Raw genomic sequence first — 13,413 nt, forward strand, 5'->3', positions numbered from 1 at the left:
TTGATCAAAGATTTTGAAAATTTGGAAATAGAAGTGCAGATTTCAGAGCTGAAAAGAGAAGCCATGTATGCGTTGTCATTTCAACTAGAAATTTTGGAAAAGATTAGATGTTGTCAAGAACAAGTAATGAACCACGAGAAAAATAAGTTGTCAGGAGAGGAAGTAAAAGCTCAAAAGGATGAAAAAGACATATATCACGTTAATTCACGCATTTGGATACCTAATATTATGGAGCTAAAGCATGAGATTTTGCACGAAGCGCATAACTCAAGATTTTCAATTCACCCTGGAAGTACGAAAATGTACAAGGACTTAACAGAGAGTTATTGGTGGCCAAACATGAAAAAGGAAATTGCGGAATGGATAAGTAAATTGAAAGGAATATGTCCTAAGTCCAATCATGTATTAGGATTTAGGAATAACTTTTATGTAATCTGTTTTGATTTCATTGATATTAATAAAAGACTTGTTTTGTTTTTATTACGGGCTTTATCTATTTAAGTGTTTAAATAAGATATACCATAGTTTAGAGTAAAGCTTTTTATGGATTATGATGAGATCATAATAGTGAGACCTAAAAAATGATAACTCTAAACTTAAATAGTTCATGGTCGTAGGATTACTAACTGGTAATTAATAATCTGCAAAGATCGGTACATACTATGCTTGCTTTATTATGAAGGATGTCTGTTCTCATAGACATTTGTGTGGTGACACTATAGCTAGTATGTAGGTGCTTATTATAGAATAAGTTCACTGAACATGAATCGCACAGCTGAACAACTGATGGAGTTCACTCACGTGTCAGCAGTTGTTCACATAGTGATAGTTGTACAAGTATCCTTAGACTTGAGGTCATCATAGTCATCTTGTGTACACTGAACTATGCTTTGGTTTAGTTCTTAGTCTCCAGGGACAATTATTAGGGCTCTACTGGGTATAGGAATTTGTACACGAAGATAGTGTATGATCAATAAAGGATCTACCCCTTCCAGTGAAGGAAGCGAATGTTCAAGGCTGATCCACTTATGCTAGTTCAGGAATCTCTGGCCAGAGTGAATGAAATTAGAAAGGAGTTTCTAATTTGCAAAGAACTACACATAGTAAATGGTAAGCAAGTGATTGAATTAGATAGGCTTGACACGAGATCCATGCCTTGTATTTAATCGGGACATTGTAGGGTAGAAGGAGTTTATTGTACGGTAACTATTCACTGAATAGGTTCTTGGTATTCTAAGCAGTGAATTCATATTATCCGGATAGTCGCGATATGCTGAGAAGTATCCCTCACGATGTAGAATAAATGTGATTAATTAATTAATCATATTTAATAAATTAGAGAATTTATATAAATAATGATAAAATAGTTTTATTATTATTTATTTCTTCTACCGGCTTAATATTGTACCTACAGGGTCACACCATAAAAAGAGAATGATTTAATGGTGGAGGAATTAATTAATAATGGCTAATAATTATTTATTTGTGAAATAAATAATTAATTGGCAAATTTAATAATTGATTAAATGAGATTTAATTGATTATAAATTAATTAAGAAAAGTTCTTAATATTATTAATTAAGGATTTAATTTTTTGGAAATTAAATCAAGAGAGAGAATAATTTCTAAAGTGTTTAGAAAAAGGATTAATAATTAAAAGGTGTTTTAATTATTAATGAGAATAATAAATGGGATAATAATAATAATATTTATGGGAAAATTTCAGCTGAAAATTTTGCCTATAAATATACTATTATAAACCCTATTTTTATTTGAACCCCAATTTTTAATAAAACCTAATTCTCTCCACCTCCTCCTCCTCCTTAACGTCGTTTTCTTGGTGGATACCGGTGGAGTGCTTCACGTTTGAGGAGCAGCTGCTAAGGATCTCCGATCGTTGCTTATGGATCGCATATTAAAGGTTAGTAATCGATCCCTATATTTTAACCACGATTTATATGCTTTTATTTGGATTTTATATGTGTAAAAGTGTTTTACCATGCCTCCGCTGCGATTAAAATCCAACATTGGTATCAGAGCATAGGGTTATATGTATATAGATCTGTGGTAAAAATTTCAGAATTTTATGTGCTTGTATGAATTAATTATGATTTTTACAAGTTATATCATGGATTAATTCTGTCTGATGAGAAATCGTTTCTCAGAATAATTTTGAATGTTGATCTGGGTTCTACAAGTGTTGTAGATCGTCTGGGTATTTTTTTCATAATTTTATGATGTATAGATTTTTTATTATGAATTTTTGAAGTTCTTACAATTAAATTCGTAATTAAATAATCATATATATATATATATAAATTGTAAGTATATATATATATTATGCATCTGCTGTTATTTTCAGTGTGTTGTCTGTTGAATGCACGGAGACGAAGACAGAGAAGGACAACAACACGGCGATCGAGAAAAAGACTGTCAGGCGCGGCGGCTGCTGCAGGCGCGTGTGGCGCACACGCGCGCGGAGGGTTGTCGTGCATTCCGGGAATGCGTTACACCCTGTGGCGCATTCACGGAATGCGTTACCTTTTAATGGCTTAAAATGGTTGTAACGCATCATCGGAATGCGTTACAGGGCTTGTAACGCATCACCGGAATGCGTTACAGGGCTTGTAACGCGTTCCTGTAATGCGTTACAGCCCGACTGTCCACATTAAATTTGATTTTCTGGGAGTTTCGTAACTCCGTTTTGGGCGTGCAATATATCGTTGGATTCGTTTTTCCGAGACGGGTCTAATGTTGTGATCAAATTTTAGTTTATATAAAAGTTTTGAACTGTTTATATTTCCGAAAGTGTTTTAAAGCTGTTTTAACTGTTTTTAATTGCTTTTAAATGCTTCATGTGATACATAGAGATGTATAATGCTTAGACCAATATGCTAGATGATATAACATGCCTACCTTGATGTTTATTCATGTTTATATATATGATATATGCTTAGTTTATCATGCGATGATAGATTTAGGTGAACTTAAATGAACATAAGGCGTTTGTTAGACAATCTAGTATAGTGAAATTGTTTCATAACCTTAAGAATAATATTATGAATACAATCATGAGATTCTTGTGTTTATGAAACACGTAATTGAATATGAATTTCGATATGAGAGAAAGGATGATTCTGTCAACAACAGATTTCTATCTGTAAGAAAGGGTTATTAAGTGACGCCTCTTGACAATGCTCCACCCGATCTGGGAATCATCTGATTATTGATTATTGATTTGAAATATTTAATTTAAAAGGAAGAATCTCTTTATAATATGATTATGATTGTAACGTAATATAATCCCTCTAAAATTAAATAATATCAAGTAGTAATTGGCCAATGACACAACGGGCTTGTGTCGGTCATAGCCTTCCAACATGATAGAAAGTAGTTCTTATTTTTAAATCATTGTCATTTCGTGCCACAGCCGAGGGCTTTGATTTCGAAATAAGAAATACTTGTCTATTACATAGAGATGTGTATATTGAATAAGAATCTAAAGGTCGTTACGTGCCACAGCCGTGGGCCTTTGGGGACTGATTCAATTGTACGGAATGTTGGGTTAGACTTGACTTAGAATATTGAGTTTGTCGTGCCACAGCTGTGACTCAATTATTCAAGAGGCTAAAGTTTGATTAGGGAATAACATAAGATGTAATTGACAAGAGTTGTCTGCCTATTGAACATTACATGGCGTTTCGTGCCACAGCCGGGGTTGTGTAATGGAATGTAGGATCCCTATTCCCACTAGCATTATGAATGCTTAATTTTTCACGTAGGGGGTTGAATTAATTAGGTAAACTAGTGGGAGCCACTTATGAATAAAGACCCGATTCATATAGTGTTTTGAAATGAAATCGAATATTTGCTAAGTGTTGTTATGTGTTTATCATTTACAGATTTACTTTGTACGTTATGTCTTCTGCACTATCACTCAGGAGCATACTAGATGCTCACAAGTTGACTGGTCCTAATTATGCTGACTGGCTTCGAAACTTGAGAATTGTTCTCAGGATTGAGAAGCTGGAATACGTGATTGACTCACCTAAGCCTACTGAACCTGCTAGCGATGCACATAATGATGAACATGTTGTGTATCGTAAATGGATAGATGATGTAAATGTTGCTCAATGCATCATGCTAGCTTCCATGAACATTGAGCTACAGAAGCAACATGAGCATATGGATGCTCACACTATCCTCATGCATCTACAAGAGTTGTATGATGTGGCGGGAAGGACAGCTCGATATGAGATATCGAAGGAGTTGTTCGGTTGTAGGATGGCTGAGGGATCATCTGTGAATGACCATGTACTTAAGATGATCAATTTGATTGAACGTCTTGGACGACTTGGTTTTGCCATGGATGGGGAGCTGAGCCAAGACTTGGTCTTGCAATCGCTTCCGAGTTCGTTCTCGCAGTTTGTTGTGAACTTTCACATGAATAAGTTGGATGTCAGCCTGCCTGAACTCCACAACATGTTGAAGACTGCGGAATCGAATTTTCCCCCTAAGAAGAGTTCTGTTCTTCTAATTGGTGAAGGTTCCAATCCTAAGAAAAGGAAGAGGAACTCTTCCAAGAAGAAGAAAATAGGTGAAAAAAAGCCGGTTCCACCAAAAGCTAAAGACCCCAAGAGCAAAGTTGTTTGCTTTCACTGTAACAAGGTGGGGCACTGGAAGAGAAACTGCAAGGTTTACCTTGCAGAATTGAAGAAGAAGAAGGGTAGCGAGACTACCGCTTCTGATTCAGGTATGTTCATGATAGAAGTGAATATGTCATTAAATCAAATTTCTACTTGGGTATTAGATACCTCCTGTGGTTCTCAAATCTTCAATTTGTTACAGGGACTAAGGAGAAGTGGGACTCTTGAAGAAGAGGAGGTGATTCTACTGATGGGAAATGGAGTAAGAGTTGTTGCTGTAGATGTAGAATCATTTCATTTACATATGCCTACGGGCAAGACTATTGTTTTAAATAATTTTTATTTTGTTCCCTCGACTGTGAGGAATATTATTCCCATGTTAGACTTGGCTGGATTTTCATTTATTATTGAGAATAATGAATGTTCTATTCTTAGAGATAATATTCTTTATGGACGTGGTGCTTTAAATAATGGTCTGTATATATGTGACATAATTTACTTCAGATTGAACAAACTAATAAAAGAAAAGGGATGATGAAAATCTCATTTTATTGTGGCACTGCAGTCTCCATTTAATAGACATGGAAAAAGGACTGCAAATTTGCTAGGAATGGTACACACAGATGTATGCGGACCAATGTCTAAGCAAGCCATGGGTGGATTTTCATAATTCATTACTTTCATGGATAATAGATCTAGATTCGGATATGTGTTTGATGAAACACAAGTCTGAAGCCTTTGAAAAGTTCAAAGAGTATAAGTATGAAGTGGAGAAACAACCAAACATAGTATTATAACTCTTTGATCAGATCGAGGTGGTGAATACTTTAAAGGAGTGTTTCTAGATTATCTCAAAGTAAATGATATAGTCTCCCAGTGGACTCCTCCAGATTTGTATCTGAAAGGAGAAATCGAACTTTGTTAGACATAGTTCGGTCCATGATGAGCTATGAGAATCTTCCAGTATTCCTATGGGGTTATGCATTGGAAACCTCAGCATATTTACTGAATAAGGTGCCTTCCAAATCTGTTCCTCAAAACTCCGTATGAGATATGGAAAGAAAGGAAACCGAGTCTTAAACACGTTAAGATTTGGGGAAGTCCAGCTTATGTCAAGTAAGTTGACCCAGATAAGCTGGAATATCGATCCGTAAAAATGTAGTTTTGTGGGATATCCTAAAGAGACTTTAGGGTATTACTTTTACACCGATCATCGGGTGTTTGTCTCCAGACATGCTACCTTCTTGGAAAAGGAGTTTATCCTTGAAGGAAACAGTGGGAGCAAAATTGAACTTGATAAAGTTCAAGAAGCACAAACTACTACGGATCAAGTGGAAACACCTGTTCTGACTGAACAACCTTTTGTGGAATAGCCCATTCATAGATCAGGGAGAGTGTCTCGCCAACCTGAGAGGTATTATGGCCTTGTCATTGAGAATGACAATGAGTTGTCGATCATTGATGATGACGACCCTGTGACCTATAATGAGGCTATGAGTAGTGTTGACTCAGAGAAATGGCATAGTGCCATGAAATCCGGAATGAAATCTATATATACGGGATACAAAAGAATGATTAGAGCAGATGGCCAGGCGGAGACCTTTAAGGCCAGGCTTGTGGCAAAAGGATTCAAACAAAGGGAATGGATTGACTTTGATGAAACCTTTTACCTGTAGCCCTGTTAAAATCAGTTCGGATTTTGCTTGCGATTGCTGCTTACTACGACTATGAGATCTGGCAAATGGCCAGATGGTTTTCTTTCCAAGGGAAATGAAAACCTAGTGTGTAAGCTGTTGCGAACCATATGTGGTTTAAAGCAAGCTTCTTGAAAGATGGAACATTCGTTTTGATGAGACAATCAAAGAGTTTGATTTTATCAAAAACGTAGATGAACCATGCGTCTACAAAAGGGTTAGAGCGCGGTAATATTTCTTGTATTGTATTGAAATAGGACACACATAACAACATAGCAGACCCACTCACAAAGCTGCTTTCTGAAAGTCACTTTGATCATCATAAAGACAAGATGGGTATTAGATACCAGAGTGATTGGCTTTAGTACAAGTGGGAGATTGAAAGGAATATGTACTAAGTCCAATCATGTATTAGGATTTAGGAATAACTTTTATGTAATCTGTTTTGATTTCATTGATATTAATAAAAGACTTGTTTTGTTTTTATTACGGGCTTTATCTATTTAAGTGTTTAAATAAGATATACCATAGTTTAGAGTAAAGCTTTTTATGGATTATGATGAGATCATAATAGTGAGACCTAAAAGATGATAACTCTAAACTTAAATAGTTCCTGGTCGTAGGATTACTAACTGGTAATTAATAATCCGCAAAGATCGATACTTACTATGCTTGCTTCATTATGAAGGATGTCTGTTCGCATAGACATTTGTGTGGTGACACTATAGCTAGTATGTAGGTGCTTATTATAGAATAAGTTCACTGAACATGACTCGCACAGCTGAACAACTGATGGAGTTCACTCACGTGTCAGCAGTTGTTCACATAGTGATAGTTGTACAAGTATCCTTAGACTTGAGGTTATCATAGTCATCTTGTGTACACTGAACTATGCTTTGGTTTAGTTCTTAGTCTCCAGGGACAATTATTAGGGCTCTACTGGGTATAGGAATTTGTACACGAAGATAGTGTATGATCAATAAAGGATCTACCCCTTCCAGTGAAGGAAGCGAATGTTCAAGGCTGATCCACTTATGCTAGTTCAGGAATCTCTGGCCAGAGTGAATGAAATTAGAAAAGAGTTTCTAATTTGCATAGAACTACGCATAGTAAATGGTAAGCAAGTGATTGAATTAGATAGGCTTGACACGAGATCCATGCCTTGTATTTAATCGGGACATTGTAGGGTAGAAGGAGTTTATTGTACGGTAACTATTCACTGAATAGGTTCTTGGTATTCTAAGCAGTGAATTCATATTATCCGGATAGTCGCGATATGCTGAGAAGTATCCCTCACGATGTAGAATAAATGTGATTAATTAATTAATCATATTTAATAAATTAGAGAATTTATATAAATAATGATAAAATAGTTTTATTATTATTTATTTCTACTACCGGCTTAATATTGAACCTACAGGGTCACACCATAAAAAGAGAATGATTTAATGGTGGAGGAATTAATTAATAATGGCTAATAATTATTTATTTGTGAAATAAATAATTAATTAGCAAATTTAATAATTGATTAAATGAGATTTAATTGATTATAAATTAATTAAGAAAAGTTCTTAATATTATTAATTAAGGATTTAATTTTTTGGAAATTAAATCAAGAGAGAGAATAATTTCTAAAGTGTTTAGAAAAAGGATTAATAATTAAAAGGTGTTTTAATTATTAATGAGAATAATAAATGGGATAATAATAATAATATTTATGGGAAAATTTCAGCTGAAAATTTTGCCTATAAATATACTATTATAAACCCTATTTTTATTTGAACCCCAATTTTTAATAAAACCTAATTCTCTCCACCTCCTCCTCCTCCTCCTTAACGTCGTTTTCTTGGTGGATACCGGTGGAGTGCTTCACGTTTGAGGAGCAGCTGCTAAGGATCTCCGATCGTTGCTTATGGATCGTATATTAAAGGTTAGTAATCGATCCCTAACCACGATTTATATGCTTTTATTTGGATTTTATATGTTTAAAAGTGTTTTACCATGCCTCCGCTGCGATTAAAATCCAACATAAATGTTATGCGTGCCAAAGAGTAGAAGCGGAACATCAACGACCAAGTGGATTGCTTCAACCATTGGACATACCTGAATGGAAATGGGAACATATCGCGACGGATTTCGTGGTAGGTTTGCCAAAGACCAAGTCTAATCATGATGCGATTTGGGTAATAGTTTATCGATTAACGAAGTCAGCGCATTTCTTCCCCATCAACGAAAGAGTTTCATTGGAAAAGTTGGTCAAATTGTATTTGGACGAGATTGTGATGCATCACGGAGTTCCAGTATCTATCGTGTCTGATAGAGATCCGAGATTTAAGTCGAGATTTTGGCGATAATTTCATGATCATTTGGGAACTAAATTGAAAATGAGTACGGCATATCATCCGCAGATCGACGGACAAAGTGAAAGGGCAATTCAAATGATCGAGGATATGTTGTGAACCTATGCAATAGATTTCAAAGGAAATTGGGACGATCATTTGCCATTGATTGAGTTTTCCTATAACAACAGTTATCACGCGAGTATTGGCATGCCACCTTATGAAGCATTGTATGGAAGAAAATGCAGATCTCCTACATATTGGGACGAAGTTGGTGAGCGCAAATTAATTGGCCCAGAGCTAGTTCAACAAACAAAACAGAAAGTAGAAATGATTCATAAAAGGTTAATTGCTGCTCAAGATCGACAAAAGAAGTATGCGGATCGAGATCGAAAAGATATATAATTCGAGCCCGGAGACAAAGTGTTGTTAAAGATATTTCCATGGAAAGATTTATCCAGATTCGGAAAGAAAGGGAAATTGAGTCCCAGGTATATTGGACCATTCGATGTACTTAGACAAGTTGGAAAAGTGGCTTATGAATTAGCGTTACCTCCGCAGATGCAACATCTTCATAACGTGTTTCATGTTTCTCTTCTAAAGAAATATAATGCTGATGTAAGCCATGTGATCGAATTGGAACCATTGGAAATACAACAAAATTTGTCTTATGTGGAACAACCAGTTCGAATCTTAGATCGAAGAGAGAACGCTCAAAAATAAAGTGGTACCTCTAGTTAGAGTGTTGTGGAGAAATCCTAAAGTAGAATAGTCAACTTGGGAATTAGAGAGTGAAATGCAAGAAAGGTATCCCCATCTATTTGCTTAGACTAGATTCTGAGGACATAATCCTTTTAAAAGGGGTAGATTGTAGCGACTGGGAATTTCGCGACGTAATTAAGTGAATAAAGTACAATTCTGTGGTGTAATTATAAACTATGTGATTAAATAAAGAGTTAAATGATTTTTTGGTTAATTGTCTTTACGGTATATTAGTATCTAGGACCGTAAAATGACGCGTTCCAGTTTGATGAGTCAGCTAAGGGGATAAGCTGTGTTGTCGGGCCGTCAGGAAGAACGGTACCCGTTTTAAAAGAGATTACAAATATTTAAATATGAACTATGTGTTGATATGTGAATGTAAATGTTTAAGTAAGTATTATATTTCAGTGACGTGTCAGTTGGTATAAAGGACTTATTGTGAAGTGTAATTGAAATGCTCAGCATCGGGTCGTCAAGCAGAACGCGACCCATTACGCGAAAAGGGGAATAATAAAAATAAAAAGGGAATTTTTATGATCGAGTACGAGTCGTGAAATTTGAATATGTGCTATCTCTTGAAAATATGCTTGATTATATGCTCTGTTGATTTTTAAATGACCTAATGGGATTTATTTGATTTAAATTAAGGTTTATTGGACCTTTAAATGTTTTTATAAAATTATCCGAGTATGTTCAAGGAGTGAAAGTTGTTTTGTTATCTTTAAAATAGTCCTAGAGACTTTATAAAAATGATAGATTTATTTCGTGATCGGTGTATTTTAAAATGATTTTATCGAGCTATAATTCTATTTTGAGCGGAATCTTGTAAAACTCGTAATAAATCAACCGTACGCTCAAAATTTATTTTAAAAATATGGATGAAAATCTAATTTTGAGATCTTTATTCTAAAATTATTATTCTTTGCAATCCCATCTTTTCTGAGAGAGTAATTCATTATTTAAATTCATTTTTAAAGTGAGAATAAAAGGAAAAGAGAAAAAGGAAATAAAAAAGAATGGTGAAAGGACTATCTTATCCTCACCAAATAAATATATATACTCCCTCCCCTCCTCTTTCTTTTTCTTTCACCCGGCTCTACTATCTTTTTTCTCTCACTTTCTCTCATATCTGTCTTCTTTCTCTCTCACTCACTCTCGAAGTCATTCTCTCTTTTCCTCTCGGTACACCTCTCTTCCTCACTAAATTTCTATGCATTCTTCCATAAAACTTCATTCTTAATCTATATATAGGCTTTAAATCTTGTTCATGTGTGTGTAGGTGTTTGCATACGTGTATGTGTGTGTTCGGGTGTGACGTTGAGCCGAGAACCTTGGTTCGAAGTTCTCTTGCAAGTTTCAACTTTGATTTTATTGATTTATGATGAATGATTGATGGATGTAATACTTGATGTTGTTCGATATTAAAATCGGAGGTTTTTGTGGATGGAAACCCCTGAATGGGGGCACCACCGTGAAGCCACTGCCACCGGTGATGAACTCCGGTGAACCAGTGGTGAGCTATGATGCGTGCTGTTGAGTGGCATTTATGACACTTTATTATGCTCTAATAAGTTTTGAATTGATGCATTTATACTCAAGATGTTAATTGTTTTAATGTGTTTTCTAGTGTTTTTGCATTTCAGCATTATCAAGGTAATCAGGTGAATTAGCATTATTTTGGTACTAATTTGGTGTCAAGGTGGTGTTGGAATAAAAACTCGCGGAAAGCCAGCTCGAAGCAGCAAGGAAAAATAGAAAATCTGAGTTTTTCCCAGAAGGACAGTGCGCCCGCATTGTGATAGCGCGTGGCCGCGCCAGGATTTCATAATGACAGCGCGCCCGCGCTGTGATAGCGCGCGCCCGCGCCGGTGCGAAAGTTTTGAATCCTGATTCTAATGCAATTCTAATTGGGAGACCTCCAGATTGATTAGGGCTGCTATATATATTCAAATAAGAACGTTTTCATAGAAGATATGTAACAGAGCGCAAAGAGAGCCGTAAGAAGACCGTTTTAGCATAGATTTAGCGAAGACGAAGAAGATCTTGTTTTTACTTGTGAATCTTTGTTCTAAGTTGTAACTTGGATGCTAGTTTTCTTACTTGTGAACCTTTACCCTTGTTTCGTACTTGGTTTTGTTATTTAAGTATAAAGACTATATTTATTATACCATGCTTTCATCGGAACCCACATTGATGATGAGTCCGATTATGGGCTAATCGTTATCGTGGGGTTCTAGCAGATTTATTTATGGATTTCTTTAGTTAAATTATTTATATGCCTTAGTGTGTGGTGATTGAATGATAACCTAGTATTGGTTGTGCTTATTCGTCTTATAAGAGTCGCGAACTTGTAAGATAGCGTGTTAATTCTTAATGAAGCGACAGTGAATTTAAGGATTTGGAACTTGCCATGCTAGAATAGGTTTATGTGTTATTGTTATGAATGATTCGTAGGTAATTTTACCCATCTTACTTGCCCTGTGTAATGATGATAGATAACCTTTGCTTTAAACCGTTGTGTCAAATTCTATAGACATATAGGGTCTCAATATAATTGGTGTCTATTCAGCTTCTATCTCCTTTGTGGATGTCTGGTAGTATGTTATTCGTGCAACGAAAGTTGGCGTTTAGCAGTTTCGTGTTATTTGATTAGTGTCATCACCATTGCATGCTAAGGTTAAGAAAAATAAGGCTATGGAATGAAGTATTTAATGAAGTTAGAATTCCATGTTTTTCTCATATAATATACAACTCTCTTTAATCTCTTAGTTATAATCATTAGTTTAATTCGTAGTATAAACAACCCAAATTGTTATCGTCTTAGCATTGGATAATAACCATACCATCGGTGCATATATGCATAAATTACATATTTAACCAATGCCAGTCTCTCTGGGGATGAACTAGAAAAGATTCTATATTACTTGCGAATGCGTACACTTGCGTGAATTATTAGCTCGTGTTTAGCCCTAACAAGTTTTTGGCGCCGCTGCCGGGGACTGCAGTGTTAACTTTTAATTTATGTGTTTGTCATCGGTGATCGTTAAAGTTCATTGAATCGGACATTGTTACTTACATACTTTTTTCTTGTTGTATTTCAGGTAATCTAGCGATCGTTTATGCAAACGCGTTGACGAGTTCGTAGGAGAATTCTAAAAAAAATGAGGAAGAAGTTGTAGGGGATCATAGGGAAGATTTTGAGGATAAAGCAGATAATTCTAAGGCTTTAATGGACTTTTCTAAGCCTAAGATCAATGACATTCAATCAAGCATCATCAGGCCTGCCATCAAGGCTAACACTTTTGAGATTAAGTCGAGCACGATCCAGATGAAACATAACTCAGTTCAGTTTGGGGATAATCCTACTGAAGACCCAAACATGCACATCAGGGATTTCATCGAGATATGTGACACTTTCAAGTTCAACGATGTTTCTGAAGATGCTATCAAGCTGCGACTATTCACATTCTCTCTGAGGGATAAAGCAAAGTGTTGGTTACATTATCTACCACCAGGGTCTATCACCAATTGGGAGGATCTTGCTCAAAAGTTTCTCACTAAATTCTTTCCTATGGTGAAGACTGCTACAATCAGGAATGCTCTTACTCAGTTTGCTCAGCAAACTGGTGAATCTCTTTGCGAGGCTTGAGATCGATACAAGGAGATGCTAAGGAAGTGCCCACACCACGGCATGCCTGATTGGATGATTATAAACTGTTTCTACAATGGTCTAGGTGCACACCCTAGACCTATGCTTAATGCAGCATCTGATGGAGCCTTATGGGCTAAAAGCTACAATGAAACTTATGAGTTAATTGAGATAATGGCAGCCAATGAATACCAGAATCCTACGCAAAGAATGTTGTAAGGAAATGTAACATGAATTCTGAAAGTGGAACAAGCTATTGTTATAGCTGCTTACCTTCAAGCTTTAACGATGAAAGTGGACTCTTTGGCTAATTATGGAGTTAA

At 35.7% G+C, this 13,413-nt stretch overlaps 1 non-coding gene across 1 annotated transcript; it reads right to left on the bottom strand.

The window, feature by feature from the left end:
* Window positions 1-13,027: 13,027 nt before the first annotated feature.
* On the bottom strand, window positions 13,028-13,134 carry LOC141710314 (small nucleolar RNA R71). The gene has a single exon (XR_012570841.1). It is a non-coding gene; the product is annotated as a small nucleolar RNA R71 (small nucleolar RNA).
* Between the last annotated feature and the right edge of the window lie 279 nt (window positions 13,135-13,413).

This window comes from Apium graveolens, chromosome 2, assembly GCF_009905375.1.
Source record: "Apium graveolens cultivar Ventura chromosome 2, ASM990537v1, whole genome shotgun sequence".
Lineage (NCBI taxonomy): Eukaryota > Viridiplantae > Streptophyta > Magnoliopsida > Apiales > Apiaceae > Apium > Apium graveolens.